Source organism: Euprymna scolopes, chromosome 15, assembly GCF_053919585.1.
Source record: "Euprymna scolopes isolate OS-2025 chromosome 15, ASM5391958v1, whole genome shotgun sequence".
Taxonomy (NCBI): Eukaryota; Metazoa; Mollusca; class Cephalopoda; order Sepiida; family Sepiolidae; genus Euprymna; species Euprymna scolopes.
Window position 1 is genome coordinate 122,826,613 of NC_136496.1, and position 26,567 is coordinate 122,853,179.

Here is a 26,567-nt window from a genome sequence, read left to right on the forward strand (position 1 = left end):
ATATACAAAGTACTTTTTAAAGTTCATATACGTATAACCATTCATACAATATCTGTAGTATTTTGTTTTAGTATTTTATTTTATTCTTATTCATATTAAAGATTTTGGAAAAAAAATTATCCATCCTATATTCTAACTAGCAAGCGGCCCGGTGTTACCCGGTCGTCAAATACGCATGAATATTATATTTTAATTAATGCAGAATTCTTATTTGTTACAAACAGAAATATCGTAGGTATAAAACGTACCCTTAAAAAATAAAGTAAAGAAAAGGAAAAGGAACGGTGTATTATGTTGTTTAAACAGTTCGAAACCAAAATCTAAAAACATTGAACCAAGTACGATAACTATTAGGCCAACTTGACACAATATTTAAAAAGTGTTTTCAAACCTACTTATTCTTAACATAACCTTTTATTCGTTTATTTTGAAATATTTTAAACATGCCGCAATAAATATGTTCTGTATACTCTTATATTTATATTATTTGATTTTTTAATTCATTTTATTTTATTTTTTCTTTATGTCTGCGTACGCATACACACACTCCTCTGATCTTGGGCGTGTGATAGAGTGGGGATAGAGGTGACTGGTTACTGCCTTGACAGAGTACAAAATAGACTTCGTGGCTTAGTGAGTGATGTCCTTTTCTCTTCATTGCAACCTCTCTCTCACAGAAGAGACGTTGCGAGCCTGTCTCTGTTTTATCGTTACTTCCATGGCAGGTGCTCGTCTAAGATCCAATCTCTGTTCCCCCCTCGCCAATATTTCACGATAAACACCCATCTAGCTGAAACCACTGTCAATAATTTTCCCCACTCTTTATCTGTGCCTAAATCAAAACGTATATTCCATGAACAAAGCTTCTTTCTTAGAAGTGCACGCCAGTAAAACTCTCTTCCGTTTGCCTGTTTCCCACCTGACTACACCTTGGATGTATTCAAGTCCAACATACACAAATACCTGATGAGTTCCTGATGAACTGTCCTCTTAAGTAAGACACTTTATCAAATCTCTAATACTAACGATTACTACGATACTATCCCATTAATTACTGTACACGCAAGAACCCTTATCCCCGAGTGGCCTCCGGGCCTTGATAAGTGGTGACCTCCATGTAAAAAAAAAAATATTCGTCTGTACTTGAAATTTATAAGCATATATAAAAAGTTGAGATTGTAACATTTCCACATGTATATGATTTTTTTATTATTGAAGTTTTGGAAAGAAAAGCTATTAATATTTTTTTTTAATATTATAAAATACTATTCATAATTCAAACTTTAGATTCTTTCCGTTTGAAATTAAATAAATTTGGAAAATCGAGTGGTCGGAGTGGTATATAATTAGCGCAACATCTTTCAACGCTTCTCCCAAATAGCCCTACCAGTCCGTATTTTTGGCTTAACCAGCCGATCATGTTTTGTAAGGACGAAAATATAATAAACTCACATTGATTACATCAGCATCTACAAAAAAAGGATTATATATATATATATATATATATATATATATATATATATATATAAATTCGTATTACTGTCTGTTTGTTTGTGTGTTCACAATTTGATTAATATATAGAAAACGTGTATTACTTTAATCTTTCATTTATTTCTATATATAGTATGATACTTGGAAAAATATACAATTAAGAGATCACCTTTTTTGCATATGACACTAAGAAAAAATAAAATAGCGGTATCTTAGTTAATGTTTTTAGCGAGAGAATTATTTTCAATATTATATTTCAAATTGTTATTTAATAAATTTTAAACAACAATTATATTGATAATATATTTAATTTAATTTATTTTGGAATTAATATTTCCAACAGCGACCTTTTTTAAAACTTTAATTTTAGAGTAATTTGCTCCTAGATGCTATCCATAAAAAAAGGTTAAGTTTCTAGCTGGGAAAATAATTCCGTGTAGATAGAAAAAAAATGTTTGGCTTTTATTGTTTGTTTGTTTTTTTAATATTAAAAAAAAAACACTTACGAAAAAAACTGAAAAGATTTCATTTGTTTGTTTTATTTTATTTATTTTATTTTTTTTACATGGGGGTCATCACTTATCAAGGCCCGGAGGCCACTCAGGGACAAGGGTTATTGCGTGTACAGTAATCAATGAGATAGTATTGTAGTAATCATTAGTATTGGGGGTTTTGATAGAGTGTCTTACTTAAGGGGGCGGTTTGTCAGGAGTTTGTTTATGTTGGACTTGAAAACGTCCAAGTTATAGTCAGGTGGGAAAAAGGCAAGCGGCAGAAAGTTCCACTGACGTGCAGTTCTAAGAAAGAAGCTTTGCTCATGGAATCTACGTTTGGATTTAGGCACAGATAAAGAGTGGGGAAAATTATTGACAGTAGTTTCAGCCAGACGGGTGTTTCTCGTGAAATATTGGCGAGGGGGGGCGAGGGATTGGAGCTCAGACGAGCACCTGCCATGGAAATAACGATAAAACAAAGACAGGCTTGCAACGTCTCTTCTGTGAGAGAGAGATTGCAGGGAAGAGAAAAGGGCATCCCCCACTAAACCACGAAGTCTATTTTGTACTCTGTCAAGGCAGGATAGGCTGTTTTTAGCAGCTCCTGTCCAGATGTGGCAGCAGTACTCCATCCTTGGACGTACTTGGCTTTCATAAAAATAGAGAATTACATCAGTAGTGAGATATCTTCTGGAGCGGTAGAAGGATCCCACTGTTACATGATAAGGGCTGTCCCCTTTTCATGTAAGTATAAAAATGGAGAATTTAGTTTAAAATGAAAATGAAATGACATAGGCGAAATTCGAACCTCGTAATCTAGTTTAGAAATAGATTACGTGTGAGAATTTAAAACTGTAAAACAAAACATTTGTTTAGAAATAGATAAATATTTCAAGAAAAGAATGTGAGCTGTCAAGTTTATTATGAAATTTTAAATTGAAAGAATGCAGCTTATAAGATAATGTTTTAACATATTGAATATAGGTTAAAATTCCTTTTGTAGAAATAGGAAAAGTTTGGACACGTATGTCCAGGAAACGTGAAAGAATGCACATGTTTTAACATGTGTATGACGTCACGGAAAATAGAAAGTTCTAGAATAGAGAAAAACTTTAGTTAGAGTTAGATCAGTCAGTGAGAAAACTCAGAGAGAGTCAGACGTCAGGAGCGAGACGTCACTTCAAGAAAAAAATGTGAAACTTTGAATTCTTGATGATGGAATCACGGCCGTGTGAAGAATAAACCATTGTTTTTTGTAAAGCTCGTCTTGTGTCTTATGATTCCTACAGAAAGGTAAAGTCCAATTGTATTATGTATTTGTGTTAATATATGTCTTTACATACACGTCTCAACATCATCATATCTACACAATGTCCGAACTGTCTGAACACTATATCCCTTCACTCTAAGAGCTTTCTTCTCCTTCTAATCCACACAAGCAAAGAAATGAACATTTTCATATATAAGAATCTCTTATAACATGAACAATATCTAGTCTCTTACAACATTTATCTCTCTCTGGGTCTTACAACATCCCTCACTGTAATAAGACTCTTTCTAAGCATCTCCCTTCTAAGCCTTACTCTCTCTCTCTCTAAGACTGTGCTTTTAATAAGCATCTTCCTAAGACTCTCTCATCACTGAAACCCCAATATGCAACACTACCATTTTCCCAGCTTGCCTGTTTCCCACCTGACTACAACTTGGACGTCTTCAAGTCCAACATAAACAAACTCCTGCAAATCTAAAATTTCCTTTATTTACAAAAAAAAACAGTAAAAAATTGCCCTTACAAAAAATAAAGGTAAATGTGTAGTTTAGCGGCGTAAATTATTTGACAGCCAAAAAAATTATACAAACTATTTATTTTTATATAAAACATTATAGACCAAAAGTCTATAATAAAACAAAAAAAAATCATTTTTATGTTTTTTTATCATTTTTATTAGACTAAATGTGCACGCCTTAAACGTTTAAAATTCGGCCTTTTTTAGGTTTGGCAAGTTGGCTTTTTTAAGGCCAAAATTTGGCCTTTTTACGCTCTTTCATTACAAAAAAAATATGGCGGTACACCTTATTCTTTCTCCCCGCCTGTCTCTGTCTCTGTCTCTCTCTCTCTCTCTCTCTCTATCTATCTCTCTCTCTCTCTCTCTCTCTCTCTCTCTCTCTATTTCTATCTATCTATCTCTCTATCTATCTATCTATATCTATCTATCTATCTATCTATATTTCCTCCGCTTTCTTTTTCTTTCATTATCTTGCCTTGCATTTAGGTTGTTTAGCCGTATGTCTTGTCCTCATATATTATCTCGTTGCACTAATTTCTAATTCATCTCTATCGCTTGCCTCATACCCCTATCTCTCAAATCTTACTGCCTCGTTGTTTTTCTATCGTATACTAACAGAAGCCTTTGCTCTCATTCAGTGTAATCTGTTTTTTTTTTTTCTTTTCACCAATAGATCGTTTATCATATTTCGTTCAATATCTCATTCCTACCATTCATCACACCTTTGACTTTTCGCTTATTCATTCTATTCCTGGATACATAAATAATAGCAGCTTCTTAGTGGTGTAAACCCAAGTACATAAACAAGTACATAAATTATTACAGTTCTACTATTGTGTAGATTAAGCGGACAAGTATTGTCATCTTTACTGTTATCTGCACAGCGTTTCGATCGATGTAATCTTCGTCAGGTGTAAAAGTTGCCAGGTTTTTAGCAAGAAAAAACATGGCGACTTTTACGCTTGACGAAGGTCGAAGGTTACATCGACCGAACCGCTGTGCAAGATAAGAACAATTGTCCGATTAATCTAAACAATACACGTTCATAAATTACGGGATTGCATAGCTCCACCTGACAACGAAAGGTTGGGTCAAAGATTTATCTAGTCCTTACTTATGCATGTTGTATAAATATTCCTGAAGTCACGGGAACATTTGAAATTTTGCATGGTACCATATCATGCCTCAGATATTAAAAAATCGGAAATATAAATCCAGGTTGGCTTAGAACGGTTTTTAGGCAAAATCAAGGCCCTAGTCAATGCCATATAAGATGCAGGACTTCCTGGGCTTTAATATGGGTCAAGTAACGAGTCTCTAAGTGAATAAGACAGTATATATTTCCAAACGTGTAACTGAGTTTGCTGTCCTTCATCTTTGATATACATATCCGAAAATTAAATCAGTTCTAAGACCATAGCCAAGTTTAGTGACGATTGATTGTAGAAATTTTATTTTTATTTTTATTTATTTACCTCCCCTTCCTTTTCCCCCTCTAATTGGTGTATTTTCTTCTCTCTTTCTCCCCTTCTTTTCTCCCCCTCTCCCGGTGAATTTGGTGCTACTACTTCTGGCTGTGTCTCGCGATATTCGATAAAAGGAAGAAGGAAAAAACACAACAGACTCGCAGAAGAAAAAAAAAACACCAGAGCCGTGTTGCGACTTTGGAATTACAACAGAGTAGTTTTGCGGCCTATGCTTTACACCAGAGCGGTGTTGCGACCTTCGAACTAAAGCACCAGAGCGGTTTTGCGAATTTTCAAAATGCCAAAAGAAAAAAAAGCAAGTAAAAAGTATATTTGTTATAAGTGTTCTTTATGAACCGCCAGAGGGACTGATTTGGCAGCCCAGCCAAACTATACATTTCCTTCCTTTCCTATTTTTCTTTCTGATAAAATTTATACCGGTTTACCTTGGCCTTTTTTTATGTGATTAAATTTCTTTAGAACACTTAGTCTCGTGCAACGGGATAAAATTCGTTGAACGTGATGATAAAATTTCCGTTATGATCAAGCGATATAGCAAGTAAACATACTAACAAATCAATAAACTAATCAACAGATTTGTCTGAAAACATAAATTCCAAGTTTTGTGACGATTGGTCAAGCGATGTGGACGCTAGACGACACGAAAGTAAACATACTAACAAATCGAAACAAACTCTTTGGTAGGGGAAAATAAAATAGATCGTAACATAAGGTTTTTATTACGTCCTTAGATGTACCTTCGTTGGTCTTGGATCGAGTTTAAATGAAAATTCAATGCACGTGTTTTTGATGTCCGATTTGTGTTTTATTGGGAAAAGAATAAGCTAGGGCAATTTTGGTGCTTGATTTGGGGAGAGGCATATAATTGCTTTACTTTTTTAAATCGATTTGATAAATGACCATATACTTGGCGACCCGTATATCTGCATGCTATTTGAAGGTCAAACTCATACCGGTTTGCTATTTCGTGTATTCGTGTAATATGTGTAATATTCTGACACATGGCCAGCTATAAGAGCTTTTGATCTGTGTATACATTCCATAAGATATCGAAAAAAAAAATCGGTTTTAGTTCTCAATTTTTTCTGGCGCGTGAAATCACTTTATCTTTTAAAAGTGATTCGATACACGATCATGCACTCGATGACCTGTATGTCTATATGCAGTTTTGAAGGCCAAACTATTGTTTTGTTCTTCGCGTCACATCTGCAACAGTCTGGTACATAGCCGCCAGCTATGAGCGCTTTATATTCTTACATGCATCACATAAAATAGCGATAAAAGTGCCGTTTGAATCAATTCAGTAGAAATAACGGAAGTCGTTTTAACTTTCACTCTGATTAGTTGCTTATACTTTCTACTTGAAATGCTGAGGGCGAAATGCTTTGTATTCGCTTTGTGTCACGCAGACAAAAAGTGCACTCAATGACGCGAGGAACCGTGCGAGAAATAAAACAAAAGCAAGCGGGTTGAATAAGAAAAGGAATTACCTTTCTTGGAGATTTAATAGATAATTTGAGGGCTTTCAGAACGAGTTTCTTCGAATGGTGCGCCGGCTTTTTGTTCCGTTTCTGCAGAGGTTTGATAGGCTGTGGGCGAGATCGAAAGAGAGAGAGAAGGGGGGTGAAAACGAATACAGGAAAGTAAGATATAATTGGAAATAGGGTCAAAAGGAAATAAATATGAAAGAGGAAAAAGGTATTATGGGAAAAAAAATGGAAGAAGAGTAATAAAGAGGGATTGAGATGGGAAAAGGCATAAAGAGAAAAATTAAAGCAAAGATTAGAGAAGAAAGACGGAGATGAAGTGTCACGCGGGATAGGAGAGAGACAGAAATATAGATATTGACGGAAATAAAGATAGAGAATGAGGATAGAAAAAAAACATGAAGAAATAAAGAAATCTTAACATAGCGAAGAAAAGATACGTGTAGAATAAAACACCCAGAGACTAAAAGAAACTAGAAATAGACAGAAAGACGTGTAGACAGTAACAGAGAAAAATACGATAAACATTCCAAAAGTAATGCCTCCTATTTTTTATTCCACCTGAAATAATCAGAGGGAATATTAAATTACATTGTTATGATGACTGAACTCATGCATTCATGACCTGAAAGGTTCATCTCTCTGTTGTAGATATTGACGATATGAAAGTTCGAGAAACCAAATCCCGTTATGGACGTGCGTCAGCATCGAAGATATGTCATTGAATTTCTGGGAAAATGCATTCAGAATGCTGATGACTATGTAGGAAAATAAAATCTAGAACACAAAGGTTCGCTCCTTATAATGTTACCACTCCCGTCCTCGCAGCTCGTCAATTTTTTTAATTAAAAAATAGAAAGCTTTACTTTTGGAATGACCCTCGTATGACAAAGCGCGTTTCGTACGCCCTTTCATAGCTGGCAAAAGTACATTAAGAATGGTGATAACTATGTAGAAAAATAAATTCTGAAGTACCAAATGTCGCTCGTTATAATTGTACCATCCCGTATTCGTGGGTCTTGGATTTTGGAGTTAAAAATAGGAATCTTTTACTTTTGGAACGACTTGAGAGAGAGAGAGAGAGAGAGAGAGAGAGAGAGAGAGAGAGAGAGAGAAAGAAAGAAAGAGAGAGAGAGAGAGAGAGAGAGAGAGAGAAAGAGAAAAAGAGAATTATGGAGTGGCAACTGAGATGTGAATGGAACGTCTTTCCTACAGAATAGAGGTTGCTAGCCTGTCTCTGCTTTATTGTTATTTTCATGGCAAGTGCTCGTCTGAGCTCCAATCTATGGGTCCCATTTGTCGAACTTTCACAAAAAACACTCGACTATCTGAAACTACTATCAATAATATCTCCTATTCTACCTGTGCCTAAACCTAAACGTCGATTTCATGAACATAGTTTCTTTCCTACAACTGTCTACCTGTGGAATATGGTAGTCTTCAAGTTTAATGTAAACAAGTTCTTGTTGAGCCGTCCTCTTAAGTAATCACATTATACCAAAGTTCTATTACTTACTATTACTACGCTATTGTCCCAATGACCACCGTTCACTCATCAACCGTTATTGTCTTGTGGAGTACGTGCCTTGAAAAGAGGTGACTTTATAAAAAAAAGAAACATTGACAAACATGAATAAAAAGATACATCCGGGAGATGAAGAAAGAAACTAATGCTTAAAGACAAACATGGATAAAGAGTCAGACATAAAGATACATCCGGGGAAAATGGGATGCAGAGATATTGAATGACGAAAAAAAAACCTGTTTAATACCCATGATTAAAATTTTGGCGGACATATCAGGCATATACTGAAGTTTATTTGTACCAAATATGATGGGATTGTTGAAATGATCTTGAATTTTATCTCATGGTTGATATTTGTTTACAGGTATTTTTTTTATTACATTTCCACCCCAACCAAGGCACATTGCCACTTTGGCTACTATCAGGGACATAAGCTACTGGGGTACTATGTAAGGAGTTGGGCAGTAAGATGTCGCTTCACATTACACTTGGACTTCTACATGTTAGTACAGTTGGGGAAGCATGGAGCCAGAATGGAATTCCAAAGTCTAGCGATTCTGGGGAAGAAATTACTAGAGTAGAAAGCTCTCCTACATCTAGGGATCTCCACTGTGTAGGGCTGGGATTTAGCTGCTTGTCGGGTTTGTTGAGGGTATTTACGTCGTGGGGGCACAAGTGCTTGCAGTTCGTCAGAGCATTCATCATTAAAATACTTGCAGAACAGGCAGAGGGATGCAACATTTTGTCATGGGACAGAGGCTGAAGCTTAGATGACAGTTCAGGACCTATCAGGTTGGAGACTCTCTTTTGGACCTTGTCTAGGAGTGGGAGACTAGTAGCAGATGCACCAAACTAAATATGAAACAATACTCCATACATGGGAGAATGGTGGCCTTATAAAAGTACGGGATACTTTCGGCCTTTAGTAGCTTTCTAGCACGGTAGAGAGAGCCCACCTTCTTCACGGCGGTTCTGGCAAGGCTCTCGATGTAATTGTTCCAACTCATGTTTCCTGTGAACGTTAGGCTGAGGAGTTTAAAAGAAGTACCTTCAGATAATGAATTTTTGGACATTCCTACGAGGGGCGTGCAATAAGTAATGCCCCTGGCCCACTTCCAGTTGTCTGATCTAGCTGAAATTTTTGCGGGTTATGTGGCAAATTACTAATTGTGATTTCTGTTTTACAGGTGTTTGAACTGAGTCAGGTGTGAAATGGAGCCTGTTGAATGTCGAGCAGTGATCCGGTTTTTGTATTTGAGAGGACGCACACCACAGGAGACTTTTGATGAAATGAAAAAAACTTATGGTGATAACGTCCCATCATATGACCTTGTAAAACGCTGGCATCGTGAATTCAAACATGGCCTGAAGTCTGTGGAAACAGCTCCCAGACCTGGTCGCCCCCCCCCCCCTTCTGCCATTGATGAGGCATCTGTCCGTCAAGTTGAGGCTGCCATTTTCGAAGATCGGCACATTACTATTCGTCAAATAGCCCAAGATGTCAAGATTAGTACAGGGTCTGTGGAAACTATCATTCATGACCATTTGCATATGCATAAGGTGTCTGCCAGATGGATTCCCAGGTTGCTCACACCATTCCAGAAGCAAGAACGCGTCAAGTGCTCGAGGATGAATTTGGAGATGTGCCAAGAAGATGAGTCAAAGTTTTTCAAAAGACTGATTACACAGAATGAAACCTGGGTCCATCACTATGATCCAGAGACCAAAGCCCAGTCAATGCAGTGGAAGCACTTGGACTCACCACCTCCAAAGAAAGCAAGGCTGCAGCCCTCCACTGGCAAGGTCATGCTCACAGTCTTCTGGGACCAGGACGGAGTAGTGATGACAGATTTCCTGGCAAAGGGTGCCACAATTACAAGAGCCTATTATGCTTCAATTTTTTTTTTTTTTTTTTTTTTTTACATAGACGTCACCACTTTTCAAGGCCGATAGGCCACTCAAGGATAAGGGTTAAAGAGTGTAGAGTAGTCAAAAGGACAATATAGTAATCGATAGTAATGGAAGTTCGGTAAATTTGTTAACTTAAGTGGAACGGCTCATCAGAAACTTGTTCATGTTGGACTTGAAGACAACCATATTATAGAAAGCTGGAAAGCAGGAAAACGGAAGACAATACCACAGGCGTGCAGTTCTAAGGAAGACGCTTTGATCATGGAATCTATGTTTAGGTTTAGGTACAGATAAAGAGTGGGGAAAATTATTGATAATGTTTTCAGCTAGTCTAGTGTTCTTGTGAAAGTCTGGCGAGGGGGGACCATAGATTGAAGCTCAGTCGAACACTTTCCATGAAAATAACGATAAAGCAGAGACAAACTCGCAACATCTCTTCTGTGAGACAGAGGTTGCAGCGAAGAGAAAAGGACGTCTCCCACCAGGCCCCGAAGTCTATTTTGAACTCTATCAAGGCAGGACAAGTCTTTTCTAGCAGCTCCTGCCCATATGTGGCAACAGTACTCCATCCTTGGACGTATCTGGCTCTTATATAGATAGATAATTGCATCAGCAGTGAGATATCTACTGGATCGATAGAAGGATCCGACCATTTTTCCAGCGGCCTTGGCAACAGATTTGATGTATGTATTCCATTTAAGATCAGGAGTAAAGGTCATGCCCAGAAGCCTGTCAAAACTTGAGGCCTCCCCAAGACGAGAGCCATTCATTTCAATTGATGCCAGATGGGTATCAGAACGTTGATGATGTAAAGATAGAAGCTTGGTTTTAGATGCATTAAAAGTAACCAGCCACTCCTTTCCCCATTGTACAACGTGATCAAGATCAGAGGAGAGAGAATCGGAGAGAACTTGGTCGTTTACTATCTTAGATGTGCTACCATAGATGGTAGTGTCATCAGCAAAAATGTCTACGAATGATGTAAGGATGTGATTTGGAAGATCATTAATGTAGATCAGGAAAAGAGTTGGGCCCAGGATCGACTCCTGAGGGACTCCAGCATTTATACTGTGAGCTTCTGATTTTTGCCCATCAACTACTACTCTTATGAACCTATCAGAGAGAAATGATTTAATAATTGAGAAGACATTTCCAGCAATACCATAGCTGGAGATCTTGTGAAGTAAACCTTTATGCCATACCCTATCAAAGGCCTTTGATATGTCAAGAGCAATTGCCCTAGAAAGAACTTTTTGAGGAACTTAAGGGAAGCTATCAAAATTAAGAGGCGGGGCAAGATCAGCAAAGGTACCCTCCTCCTGCTACAACGCTCCGTCCACAACTCGCATGTCGCCAGATCAGAAGCACAGGCGTGTGGTTATGAAATAACCCCCATCCTCTCTACTCTCCTGACCTTGCACCCTCTGACTTTCACCTCTTCCTAGTCATGAAGTTGTTTTTTAAAGGAAAACGTTTCCCAGATGATGCAGCCTTGATTTCTGAAGTCATGTCGTGGTTGGAGGACTAACCTGGGGTGTTCTACAAAAACGGTCTCCAGAGCTGCATCAAACGATGGGAGAAATGCATAACTCTGGGTGGTTCCTATGTAGAGAAAGACTAATAACTGTGCCAAGTTTCGTTGCTATACTTCTATGGGAACTGGGTCAGGGGCATTACTTATTGCACACCCCTCATATTGGTGGTAGAGAAGGTTTCTTGTAATTATTGAAGGAAACAAGTTTTGTCTTGGCAGCATTGAATGTGACCATCCATTTTTGTCCCCATTCCACTACAGATTGGGGTTCATCCTCTAGTGTTTCTGCCATTTCCTTAGGTATGTGTTAGTTTTTTTTCTGTTGTGCCTGTTATAGAGCGTGGTGTCATCAGCATATGGTTTAATGGTTTCCACATATATTGTAATATATTATAGCCTAAAATATGAGTTGTGGAATTTAAGAAAAGGGTATTCATTGTAGAATTAAAGAATTTCAGATTGGTTCAAAAGAATGAATGCTCGCTGAGTGATTGACCGGTGTGCAGTGTCACCTTGGTGGATCACAGAAGTCAAGATAATACGTCGCTCACCTCAGTATAATGACAGCGATCGAACGCGTGAACTGATAGTTCACCTATAATCTTAGCGTGAGTATGGGAAGAGACGTGTCATGAAATAATTCGGCTTTGTATGTGTTTGTGTCTATCTCTCTCTCTTTATCCCCCTTCTGCCCTCTCTCTCTCTCTCTCTCTCTCTCTCTCTCTCTCTCTCTCTCTCTCTCTCTCTCTCTCTCTATTGTATAATATTGCACTTAAAGAAAAGATAAATATTTAAAAACAATATTAAACAGTAATACTCAATGTATTGTTGGGAAAATAATAATAACTCTCTCTCACACAGACACATACTCTTTCTCTATCTATCTATCTATTTATCTATCTCTATTCATCTATCTCTATCTAGCTTCCTCCGTTACTGTTAGTTAAAGCTGTCCGTAATGTTAATCTTTATTTTTCTACTAGGAATAGAGAAATACGAATAAAGACTCCATTTTAATTTTTAGGTTGACAAGAAAGTTCTTGCGAAATTTTACTTTTACATTCAGATGAGCATATCGGTTCAAACAAAACATTATTGATCGAAATAAGCACTAACAGAATCAACATACTTTTGCGAATGGAAAACAAGTGTATTTATGCCAGTAATCTTGCATTCTGGTCACGATAGAGTCGCTGAAGGCATTTTTGATATCGCTGTGATTTTTTTTTTTCACGCAGAACGTGGTTCGTAGGCCAAAACCTTCGTTTCCACAGCTTTTTGGTCTAGCTTGAATTCAAATTAAAAAATTGGGCGAATTCGCTTTTTTATATTCACCGTTCCAAAAAGAAGACATCCTAGTTTTAAAACGATTGAAATTTAAATGATTAAAAAAAGCGATAAACGCTATTTGAATGATATATAAAGTAAAAGTATTATAACGAAAACTTATTTGAAAATAAATCCTTTGAAATCAAAATAAAAAATCTCGCAAGAACTTTCTTTTTAATTTAATAAGACATGTGTTCCTGAAATCAGTCAACGAAAGGGATGGTACTGTTTTGTTTTTTTTTACATGGGGGTCACCACTTATCAAGGCCTGAAGGCCACTAAGGGATAAGGGTTATTTTGTATACAGTAATCAATGAGATAGTATTGTAGTAATCATTAGTATTGGGGAGTTTGATAAAGTGTCTTACTTAAGGGGGCGGTTTGTCAGGAGTTTGTTTATGTTGGACTTGAGCGTGTATCTTGCCATCATCATTACATCAACCCACATGCATGAGACCATACATTACGAATAGTAATCTCTGCAGCCACTTATCTTGAAAATGTGTTGTCAAACCTGATAGTTATATGGAATAAGTTAAAGAGAGTTGCAACCTTAGTTGAAGTGGGCGTCCCTAATGATGGAGGTCTGAACAGAGGTAAAAGGGAGAAACAGACCAAATATCAAGGTCTCGTGTATGATATGAAAAGAAACTGGAATCTTAAGGAGATATCAATCATACCAGTTATTATAGGTGTGACAGGGTTTATGAAGAAGAACCTGAAGTCCTACATAATTAATATTCCTGGTGAATCAAGTGCAAAAGAGATTCAGACAATTGCACAACGAGGATATTAAAAAGAGCTCTCGGTTAGTTTCAATAAAAAGCAAGGCAATGTTGGCAGCTGGTTTGGCTACTCCATACCCAGCGTTATAATCTTCAAAGGAAGAAAATTAAAAAAAAAAAAAAAAAAAAAGAAAGACAATTCGGCTTCTTGTTCCTTTCTGCATTGTTAACAATATGAATAAATAAAATGTGCTACAATCTATATGGACTTTTGGCCAAGATCAAAGTTTAGTATCTGTTCCGGCAGATACTACAAGCAAAGACCATATGTGGGGGAGACCCCACATATAAGACCTTGGTCAATGTAGGAGCAACCCTTCATACCAATTGTCATTATCCAGCTCCCCTACTCCCCGGGGAGTTGGTCCCCATTTCCCCTTCATTCCTCACATTAAAAATCGGCCTTGTGCCTAATTTGCTCAGTGGGGGAGCAAATAAATACCTCAAAGTGTAGTATCTGTTCTTCAGATGCTGCACTTCCGTTTCTTGTTCTCTTTCGGTGGAGGAGAAATCCTTCACGACTGAGAAAATTTTTTTATTTTTGTACCTTTTCTCCACGTTAAAAAACGACCCTGGTGTCTAACTCTGTCCCGTGAGGAGGCATAGTAAATAGGTACAATCTATATGGGCATCTTTATATACCCATTATTAACATAAACATATTTATATACCCATTATTAACATAAACATATTTATATACCCATTATTAACATAAACATATTTATATACCCATTATTAACATAAACATATTTATATACCCATTATTAACATAAACATATTTATATACCCATTATTAACATAAACATATTTATATACCCATTATTAACATAAACATATTTATATACCCATTATTAACATAAACATATTTATATACCCATTATTAACATAAACATATTTATATACCCATTATTAACATAAACATATTTATATACCCATTATTAACATAAACATATTTATATACCCATTATTAACACAAACATATTTATATACCCATTATTAACACAAACATATTTATATACCCATTATTAACACAAACATATTTATATACCCATTATTAACATAAACATATTTATATACCCATTATTAACATAAACATATTTATATACCCATTATTAACATAAACATATTTATATACCCATTATTAACATAAACATATTTATATACCCATTATTAACATAAACATATTTATATACCCATTATTAACATAAACATATTTATATACCCATTATTAACATAAACATCTTTATTTTCTGTGTAAAATATTTTATTTGTCATTTATTTGTTGAGTGTGAATAAAATAAGATACACTTATTAATTACTAGCAGAGAACCCCAACGTCGCCCGGGATTGAATGATGATCAACGAATGTTTCATACTTCCACATTTTTAGTATCATCGAAATCGATAAAATCGCCCATTTTTCAATCAAATCAGGAGATTGCCTGTTCTAGTTGGGGACTCATCCAGGACGAAGCTGCACATTCCTCTCTGCAGTGACTTAATCTGCAATACATTGTAGTCTACATTGCACTGTAGAAAATCTAATGGTAATTTTATATTTTTTTTATATAACGGCTTGAATTAAGTTTACATTGCAAAAGTGAAGCATCATGGTTCATTTATGCTCTAAACACAAATATTTATTTCAAATGGGCCCCTGTTATATGAAAGAACTTACTATTAACTTTATATGAGGAGTATTTCTGCTTGTGCAGTAATAAAATTTCTCAAATCAAATTGTGATGTTAGGCTGTGTAAGTTGTTTACTTTTTTCAAAATCGCCTGTTCCTTCTTTCGTCGTATTATTTCGATTATCGATTATCGATTATCGATACTTATCGAAGACATTCTGATACAAAATCCATCTAGGAACAATGTTAGGTGGATAAAGTACCTTTTTGTGAAATTTCATAAAAATCAGCCCAGCCGTTTTCGAGTCTATAGGAAACGAACTCACACACACACACACAAAGTTCATTTTATATAATAGTAGCGATTTTGTAAATTTACTATACTAATATATTTTAGTTTCGCACATTCATACACAAGATACGAACTTTTCTGAACTGTATAAATATATCGAGATATATCGACTCTCGGTGTATGTGTATGTCAGAGTATGTAGTACGTCAGTCGAGATTCTGATCTCAACAATCAGTTTGACAGAAACTGGGTCATTTCGGTGGACTTTAATTGTCGGACTAAGCAAATATTCTAAGTAGCCTAAGGAGATAAACCCTCTCAGACCTTGCCTCCCGGTTTTCGGATGAAGCAAGTGTATCAATTGTTGTCTAAGGCGCCCTTTACTGGAGAATGTCGACTGGGTTACTCAGACTTATTTTTGCAGAACCGAAATGTTCCGCCTATATGGGTGATGCATTCGTCCCATCTTCCGACATTGTCAAATCCCCTTGTGATGGGAAAGACATGTGTGTGTGTGTGTGTGTGTGTGTGTGTGTGTGTGTGTGTGTGTGTGTGTGTGTCGTAGTATGCCAGTCGCGGTTCCACTGTCGACAATCAGTCCAACCAACACTGGACTATTTCAGTATTCTTTTAGTGATAGGATCAAGGCAAATGTTCTGGGTAGAGTTAGGATATCTGTCCTGTCACGCCCTTCGGTGGAGCAAGTTTATTGCTAGTTGTCTGAGGCAAACTCATCTGGGAATGCCAACGAAACTACTCAAACTTATTTTTGCAGCATCAAAGGTCTCCTTCCTAATCTAAACGATCGGGTTTGGTCATCTTCTCCAGGTATCGAACGCCAAGGCTGAGTGGCATGAGTGTTGTGACGGACATGTCGCACACTGCCAGGCGATGGCAGCTGCCAGATCCGAGGACCTCACTGGACCATTCAGTCATTAGTAGCGACGGGCGGTGTTTACAAATCGACGCAAGCTGTTAACCCAAGCCTATTGGGAATTCCTTGTTCATGGGGTAGATTCCAGGCCCCGAACCCTATCATGGGAGGTGATTAAGAGGTTTCCCAACCCTTTTGGGCTGGGGTGTAGTGCACGTGTGGCCTAGGACATCTAAGGGAATCACAACCCTGTTATTGCTCCACCTTGTGGCTTTCTGCCACCCGTCTTTTTAAGAAGTGCATGAGAAAACTGACCCAGACCCAAGCGCCATGGAGGACGCCGAGCCCGCTGTAAAAATCACTGACATCAGCGCACTTGTTAACAGGCCAGAGTCTCGTTCATTATCGGAATCAACCAGATGGACCGCTCCACCAACTAAGAACGTCCATGCACGACCACCCACTGAATCAAGAAAGAGCTAGCGATCTGTCAATCGCTTAGGTGTTCAGGCTGGGTGAGTTTTCCCGTGTTGAGTCAAATTAAGCCGCAGACTCCACTCCTGGTGGTGCGCTTCCATCAATTCCTTTAAGGTTCAGCTTTGCAACAATACTTCCACTTAGAACCGAACTCTGGTTACCCGCAGGTTACCTGCTGGTTAATGGAAGCGAATACTGGTGGATCGCAGGTGAGCATTGTTTATGATCGGAACTATGATGGTATCTGATCGTTTTCGAACCTCCAATTTTCACTCTTGATCGAGGAAAACATGCTTGCTACACGATCTTGCAACGATCCAAGAATTTCACCTCTAACGTCGCAATACGAGTGGCCCCAACTTCTCCTTTTGATCATTGCCTCACTGTAGACAGAGACCGACAGACATGAACAGGGCCATTTTCCATCATTCCATACTTATCGTATGCAAGCTTGAACAGCCCGCTCTGAGCACTCTAAATTTTCAAAGTGAATATACCAGCCGCTGTGGACACTCAGATTGTTAAGAGCATCTTTGGAGAAGAAACTGTTGATCGCCCAGTGCAAACAGACACAAAGCAGGGACTCGGAGCAGATTGGAGGAGGGTGCAGCAGAAGGAAACGATTTGAGGGAATGCACGCATGGCAGAATGCCGACACAATAACCACTCGTCCTATGAATTTTGTTCCTGGCCTGACGACCAATCCCGAATCCCAACAACAACCTTCTTGTCCATCTCCACCAACGGCACCTAGTAGCCACAAAGTTGGAAAATCGGCGACCAGAAATGTGGTCTTGTATAATTGTGCTTTTCGGGGGGGGGGGGGCTGTTCCAACGCCAGGTCAGACGTCGGGCACCGGGTGAGAGTTGTTGGACGCGTCATGCGGGCACTTTCTGACACCTACCAACACCAGGCGGGTTGGTGAAGCGCCTGGCGACACCTAGTGAAACAAGATGGGGCATCTGCCGCGTGCACATGATGGTAAACGCAAAGTCGGAAAATCGGCGACCAGAAATGTCTTGTATAATTGCACTTTTTTGGGATCCCATTGCTGCGCCGCAGCAAGGTCGGGACGCCTATAATCTAGATGATTTGTATTATCTGGATTCTTTAGACTTATCTTGATATTTTTACAAGGTTTCATTCGATGTAACCTCCGACCTTCTTCAGGTGTAAATTGTTGAACTCTGAAATTTTTCTGTTAAACCTACGAATTTAGCACAATATGAGAATCATTAATTATAATGATTAAGCTATATCTATATAAAGTTGAGTTTTTTCATTGCACTTACACTGATATTCAAAGCCTACATTTTCTATTTAAAAATTATGAAAATGAATTTTATTATATACCTACTCATGGATATGCGAGTGACTAAATAAATGTAAACGAATGTCCATATTCTCCATAAAAGGGTTATAGTAAACACAAATTTTTTTTTATATATTTATGTATACACATATATATTTATTTAAAAAAAATTGCCTACCAAACTCCCTTGCCAGTTTTTGGTCTACAGATGAAACTTAATATATAGGGAATTCGAACCCATGCAAAACTTTATATTTGGGTTTTATCTGCGGAAAATCGTGCAAAAGTTTGAACATTTAAAAAAATGGAATTTGCATAGTGAAGGTCGAACAACGGCATTACGAATATGCATGCGTAACGTAATAGCTATTGGTTCATGTTTTAACTTTTAGCCTTGCAGCAAACATGTTTTCATAGCTCAGGCATTAATATTAAAGGAAAAAAGTAAATCATAAGTTAAACGTTATGGTTTCGATTCTTGGTGATAGCACTCAAGTCAGTTTTTTTTAACTTTTTAAATAATTACTATATATTTGGCCCAATATAATATAATAATAAATATGAAATCTGCATTAATCAAAATATCATATTTAAGCGTATTTTGCGACAGGGTAATTCCGGTCAGCCTGCTAATATATCTATATATCTATAAAAGTGAACGTGTCTGTCTGTCTGTCTGTCTGTCTGTCTGTCTGTGTACATTTCCCTACGCAATAACTCTGTCAATTTTTAGTCTATAGACTCGAAATTTGAAATACCGGGTACTGAGATTTGGGAAAATCGATGTGACGGGTGTCAGCCAGAAATTTGGCTGTTAAGGGGTCAAATTTAAACGATTTGACCTTTAAGAACTCTACCAAACTCCTCCGACAATTTTGGGTCTAGACACTTGAAATTTTAGATTTAGGTTCCTTGAACATGGATCTAACTTAATAAAGTGATTTGAGCCCGAAACAATAAATTTTAAGGGGTCATAATTGGGGTCAAAGTTTTAAAAAATTAACCATTTTTTGTTTTTTTGCTTTTTTTTGCACAGCATACACCTCCAAACACCCGAGCAAGGGGTCAAAGTTCAACGATTTGACCTTTGAGAACTCTACCAAACTCCTCCGCCAATTGTGGGTCTAAACACTTGAAATTTTAGATATAGGTTCCTTGGACATGGATATAACTTAATAACTTGATTTGAGTCCAAAACAATAAATGTTAAGGGGACATAATAGGGGTCAAAGTTTAAAAAAATTGATCGCTTTTTCTTTTTCTTTTTATTTTTCTCAACATACACCTCCAAACACCCGGGCAACGCCGGGCTGAAATGCTAGTATATATATAATTTCAGGTTAATCTTTTCCAGATGTAAAGGGTCCGATGAAGTTTTAATACAAGAATGCCCAATACCGAACTAGAGAAAGATATACTTTTTATTTGTTATTACATAAGGATTATTATGGCGCTACACATTTATCAGCATGTTTTGGTCAGCTAGTCACTAGTAACTAAAAATACTTTCAGGCGATATACCTTATACAAAAACCTCTAAGGTCTCTAGTTAGTAGTAATTAGCTGACCGAAACATGCTCCTGAATGTGTAGCGACATATTAATGCTTATGCAAAAACAAATAAAAAGTATATATATATATATATATGTGTGTGTGTGTGTGTGTGTGTGTGTGTGTGCGTGTGTGTGTGTGTATGTGTGTGTGTGTGTGTGTTTTATTATCGTTTTATCTGTTTGGTTACATATGTTTCGGATGTTTGACCATGTTTACGATCCAACAGCCTCGTCAGAACTTATAGAAATGGTTGTTAGTATTTGGAAGAAGAGTTTTAGAGGAAATACGAGAAAAAAAAAATATTTCCTCTAAAACACTTCTTCCAAATACTAACAACCATTTCTGTAAAGTCTGACAAGGCTGTTGGATCGTAAACATGGTCCAACATCCCAAACATATGTAACCGAACAGATAAAGCGGTAATAAATAAATAAAACACATATTTGCTCTGCAATAGTATTGAGCACTCTCTTCAGGTTTTTACTAATTACCAGTTTTACTATATATATATATATATATATATATATATATATATATATGTATATATATATATATATATATATATATATATATGTATATATATATATATATATATATATATATATAATTATATATATATGTATATGTATATATATATAGAATTGTATAAAAAATAATAAAATATGTATATTGTAATAATTGTATGTAGCACTAAATAGTGAGGCTTAATAACTTAGTGGATAAAATACTTTTTAAATATCAGTTCTAAGTGTTACACCTTTCTGGATGTTGAAAGTGAGTTCGACAAGATACATTTAAAGAAGATCGGTGGCTACATTGCCCGAAACATGCTAAAAACATTCACGATGAGAACAATAGTTCAAAAAATCCGAATAATACATATAATCAACATAACATTGAATGTACTGCTCTGAAAAAATAGTAAAATAAACTATTGGGTCAATGCAATGCATATGAAATACGGCATAATCACCGAAGTTAAGCAACATTGAGCCTGGTCATTACTTAAATGGGTGACTAATTTGGGAATTCCAGGCACTGTATATAGGAGGACGTTGACACCTCCCTGCAAGAGTTACAAAAACCTTACATCGTCATCTCCCCTGATGGGATATACATGTGACTAGGGACCGCTTCTAAATTTCGTATTCCCATGGAACTTCCTCTTTCGGAGGAAGCGGTTAAACCCAAATAGGATTAGCGCCATTTTACACACATATGAACCACAGAGAAATTGGTGAGGAAGAAATATTCATAAAAAAATAATCACCTACAAAATGCATTAAAAGAAATCTTTTAAACTAACGGTTACTAAATATTTTATTTGATAAAAGGTAAACTCTACTGGCGTACCTCTGAATCGTAAAAGTCTCAGAAAAATTGTCGGAAAAAGAAGGGACTTTCAATAACTAATCCCTTCACACAAAAAAATCCAAGCACTCTCAAACTCGTAGAGAATTCTCGAATTTACCATCGTCCAACATTATAAGTAGAAGCCGACTACAAAACGAAGAACTTTTGAAAACGGTCAAGAAATTTTTCTTTAAAATACACAGGAGCAAAGAGAAATTTCCAAAACAACACACACACAAAATATTTGTTGAAAAATTCAAAACAAGTAAAGCTTTACAAAACGTCACCAGAATCAAATGTGAAAATAATACTCGAAATGAGAATAATAGTCCAAAGAATTCAAATAATATGAATAAATCTACTACTTTTTACTGCTATGGCGGCAATCAGGAGAGAGTTTCCAGCAGAAGCATGCTGGCTCTCCCAAACCTAAGAAGGCCAGACTGAGCAAATCCACCTAGAAATTTATGATGATCTCAATTTTGGACAGCACGGACATGATCTACATGCCCTGGGTTCACAATGGACAGACAGTCAACAAGGAATACTATGCTGAGGTTTTGAAGGAGTTCAGGGGGAGATTTCACCAGAAGAGGCCAGCATTCTTTAAATCGGATCAGTGGCATTTCCACCAGGACAATGCGCCAGTCCACAATTCCCACTTTTACACAGACTATTTAATCAAGATGAGAATCAAAACAGTTGTTCACCCTCCTTATTGTCCTGACCTTGATCCTTGTGACTTTTAGTTATTCCATAAGCTCAAGGAAAACCTAAGAGAATGTCGTCATGAGGTAAGTAAGGAGATGAAAGAGGCTGTGATGAGGGTCATTGACACGCTCACATAAAAGGACTTCTATAGGGCCCTCCAGAAGTAGTCGCAACGGTACAACAAGTGCATTACAACCGGAGAGGATTACTTCGAAGGGGACTATAGTTTCCTATGTGTACTATCAATAAACATGTCTATATGAAAAAAGTCTGAAAACTTATAGAAAGTACTTCGTAAAACAGATTACACCAGCTAGATTTGTATGATAAGAGTGAAAAAGCCAGGCAAAATGATGAACATTAAAGTCAACAAAAACAAAGATGGGGTTTGATAGATTAAGTTGCAATGTATTATGAATAGTGATGCATATAGCATCAACAACTGAGCAGTTATTGTCAGAATAGGAATAATGTAAAAAGAATAAATGGAGTGTAGCAAAAACAACCTAGGACATATAAAAAGGACACCCATGAGATTCAAGACTCGGTACACATGAAATGAGGAGATCTTTGTGACGAAAAAGCGCAAGGTCATATAAATGTGTGGAAGAGTCTAAGCGGACAATAGGCAAATAATTATCCACATTGCTATCAATAGTTGCTACCAATAGTTGCTATCAATAGTTGCTATCAATAGAAGCATCTAGATTCGTTTCACAAAAAGCAAGAATATGAGGAGTTTTGCTCAGGAGAAAAGATTAAACATTAGAAACGTTTGTCCAGAAACCTTTGATGTCAGTTGAGGAAATAGTAAAGTGCTTGTTGTGCGGATTTAAAGAAGATAATAAAAACAGGAGCGAAAGAGTAGAATAATTTCAAGACAAAACAAGCTTGAAATAGATCCACCACCAGAATCACATCACCTACGCCCAAACACCCTGGTTAAAAAAGTAAAATAATGAAAAAAAAACAAAAAAACTTTATAATAAGAGAAGTTATCATCATTATTTTCATAATCCACTGAACTCCAATCTATGGTTCCCTCTAGCCAAATTTTCGCAAAAACACTCGACTAGCTACAACTACTATATGCGATTTTCCCACTTGAACGGTTCCTAAATCTAAACGCAAAATCCATGAACAAAGCTTCTTTTCCAGAATTGTCCGTCTATGGGACACCTTTTCGGTGGTCTACTTCCAGGTTCCATACAACATGGTGGCCTCCAAATCTGATGTAAACAAGTTCTAGTTGAGGTGTCGCAATAAATAATCAAATTTTACCCAATTCACACCATTACACTACCACCTTAAATTCATTAACCCTTATCCTTGAGTGGCTTTCGGGTTTTGATAAGTGGTGACGCTCAAGTAAAAAAGTGACTTCTTAGGTTGTCTGACAAAAAGCGTACTCCAAAACACGTGTGGCTAACCAGAAAACGGTGTTTTAATGTGACACGATAACTTTTCAACAAATGCTAAGGATAGCTTTCTTCCCAATAGGTAAGACATCAGCCACATATTTTAAGAGCTTCACTGTCAAGAGTGACTACAAGTTATTTAATATACGGGTTATCTCCACATAATATTTGCATACCCACATCTATGTTCTTCTAAATTGTCCCTCTAGTTCAGATATAAAATCGGTAAGTAATAAAATCTTAGATAGAATCCTTCCCTCCAGAAAAGAAAGGTTAAGTTCTCCCCCTTGCAATACTCTGACTCTGTTCTAAAATCGATCTTAAATCTTAAAGAGAAGCAAAGATTGAATTTCATTACTTTTGATATAAATAATTACTATCAATTTAACTCTTAAATAAGGCCTTAATATTTGCTAAAAATATTCAGACATTGCTGACTTAGAAATAAAATTCATTTTATTAGCAAGACGATCCTTAGTACATTTTGATGGAAAATATTGGACAAGAAAAGATGCCTTCAACAATCTTGACATAATAATAGGTCTCAGACTTTGCCAAAGTTACAGATTTAGTGGGACTATTCATATTAAAAGAGCTCAAAATAGACTTCCAAATCTTACAGGGAGGACTGTACAAAGATGACGCATTATTTGTCACACTAGCCAGGCCAAGACAGTACAACAATACTATCAAGAAACCACACGATTTTTTCAAAGCTTTTGGCCTATCCATTGAAGTTGACCCAAATAGGTAAAACATTTTATTTCTTGGATATTCTCTGAATTTAAATTCTAAATCTTATTCCCAATACCATAAATTTGAATCTATGTTATGTGCATGAACAATCGAATCATTCAAAATCTATAATTCATTAATTAGTACGAGCTATCTCAAAAAGGATCAGCTAACAAAAAAGCCTTTGACTAATTATAAACGTTTTACAACAATGCTTTAAAAGATTTGGGATAGACGTAGATATAGAAGACAACAAAAAAGTAATTACCCATAATATGACATTAAAAACAGATAATAATGATATAATACAATCTAAAAATAAGCAAATGATTTTTTGGCTTCTTGTTCCCAAACTTTGGCCTTTTCAATTGCTTCATTCATTTTTTTTTAAATAACATAATTCATCATTTCAGATATGGAAAAGGCATTTTTCTTAAATGATTCAGCATAAGAATTTTTTTTTTAATTCAATTTTCACCCCAAACAAGGCACAGTGCCACTTTGAAGCAGGGGGCTACTATTAGAGACTTAATTAGCGGGGTCATTATGAAGGGAGATGAGTAGAAAGATGTTTGTTAACATTACACTTGAACCTCTGCATATCATTGCAGTTGGGAAAGTAGAATCCCTGAAGGGAATTCCAAAGAACCGCAGTTCTGGAGAAGAAACTATTGGAGTAAAAGGCTTTCTTGCACCTAGGGATCTCTACTGTAAAGGGATGAGACTTAGTAGCTTGTCGGGTTTGTCGGGGGTAGTAACGTCGGGGAGGTACAAGTGTTTGCAGTTCGTCAGAGCATTCACGATTGAAGTATTTGTAGAACAGGCAGAGGGATGCAACACCTCCTCGATGGGACAGAGGCTGAAGCCTAGATGACAATTCAGGACCTATCAGGTTGGCGACTCTCTTTTGAACCCTGTCCAGGAGCGAGAGACAAACAGCAGATGCACCAGCCCAGATGTGACAACAGTACTCCATACATGGGCGAATGGTTGCCTTATAGAGGTATAGGATACTGTCAGGCGTAAGTAGTTTTCTAGCACGGTAGAGGGAGCCAACCTTCCTTGCAGCAGCCTTGGCAATGCTCTCAATGTATCTATTCCAGTTCATATTCCCTGTAAATGTTAGGCCGAGGAGTTTAAAAGAAGTACTTTCAGGCAATGTGTTCTTGGCCATTGCTATTGGTGGCAGAGAAGGTTTCTTGTAGTTATTGAAGGAAACCAGTTTCGTCTTGGCAGCATTGAATGTGACCAACCATTTTTGTCCCCATTCCACTACGGATTGGAGGTCATCCTCTAGTGTTTCTGCCATTTCCTTGGATATGTGTTCATTTGTTTTCCCCTCATATCTGTTATAGAGAGTGGTGTCATCGGCAAATATACCCATCTCCGAAACAATTTTATCAGGGAGGTCATTTATAAATATCAGGAATAATAGAGGTCCAAGGATAGACCCCTGAGGTACTCCCGCATGTATGTCATATTGTTTGGATGTACGACCGTCGAGGACAACTTTGATTTTTCTATTACTTAAGAAGGATTTAATTACATTATGAATTCTTCCAGTGATTCCATATGATCTAAGTTTCCTTAGAAGACCATCGTGCCATACCCTGTCAAAAGCCTTAGATATATCAAGGGCCACCGCTCTACCCTCCCCTGTTTTATCCAATGAACGGTATATACGTTCAGAAACTACAGTTAAGATATCTGCTGTTGAACAGGCTTGCCTGAATCCATATTGTTTGTCAGTCAGGAGTTTAGCAGCTGTTAGGTGCTGGACTAGGGCTTGATTAACTAAGGACTCAAATATTTTGGCGAAAAGCGGGAGGAGGCTAATGGGGCGATAATTTAGTGGGTCAGTTCTTTCACCAGAATTCTTGAAGACTGGTACCACAGAGGCGGTTTTCCAGCAGTCGGGAAAACAAAGTTCGTTAAGGCATTTATTGTAAAGTTTGGACAGAACTGGAGCAATCTTAGCAGAGCATTTTTTTAATAGCACAGCCGGGATGAGATCTGGTCCACATGCTTTTGAGGTGTCTATGTTTTTTATAATAGCATGTACCTGAGAAGGGGTGATTTTCAAATCGTCTAGTGTGGCGTCTGTTCGCAGAGGAAAATCAGGGAGTGAGTGGTGTACCGAGTTCAGTGTGGAGTTTGAGGCAAACCGACTGGCAAGCAGATTAGCCTTGTCAGTTGCAGTGCAAGCAACCTCATGATTGTTTGTTAGTGAGGGAATAATTGACTGTCCATTATTAACTATGCTGTTGTAGATTTTCCAAAAATCCCAGGTTCCTAATTTCTGTGCTTCAATGCGCTTTCTGGTGGTTTCAGAGCAATCTGTCTTAGCTATCTCTATCACTCTCTTACAATTATATCTAG

General features: G+C 37.0%; 1 long non-coding RNA gene and 1 pseudogene across 1 annotated transcript in view; one reads left to right on the forward strand and one right to left on the reverse strand.

The window, feature by feature from the left end:
- Nucleotides 1-2,850: 2,850 nt before the first annotated feature.
- The window catches only part of LOC145294252 (uncharacterized), a 67,958-nt gene continuing 44,241 nt past the window's right edge, over nucleotides 2,851-26,567 (forward strand). The window contains exon 1 of the long non-coding RNA XR_013869855.1: nucleotides 2,851-3,278. This is a non-coding gene — a long non-coding RNA (uncharacterized LOC145294252). The remainder of the gene's footprint in view (nucleotides 3,279-26,567) is intronic.
- Nucleotides 16,499-17,860, reverse strand: LOC145294459 (small subunit ribosomal RNA; annotated as a pseudogene).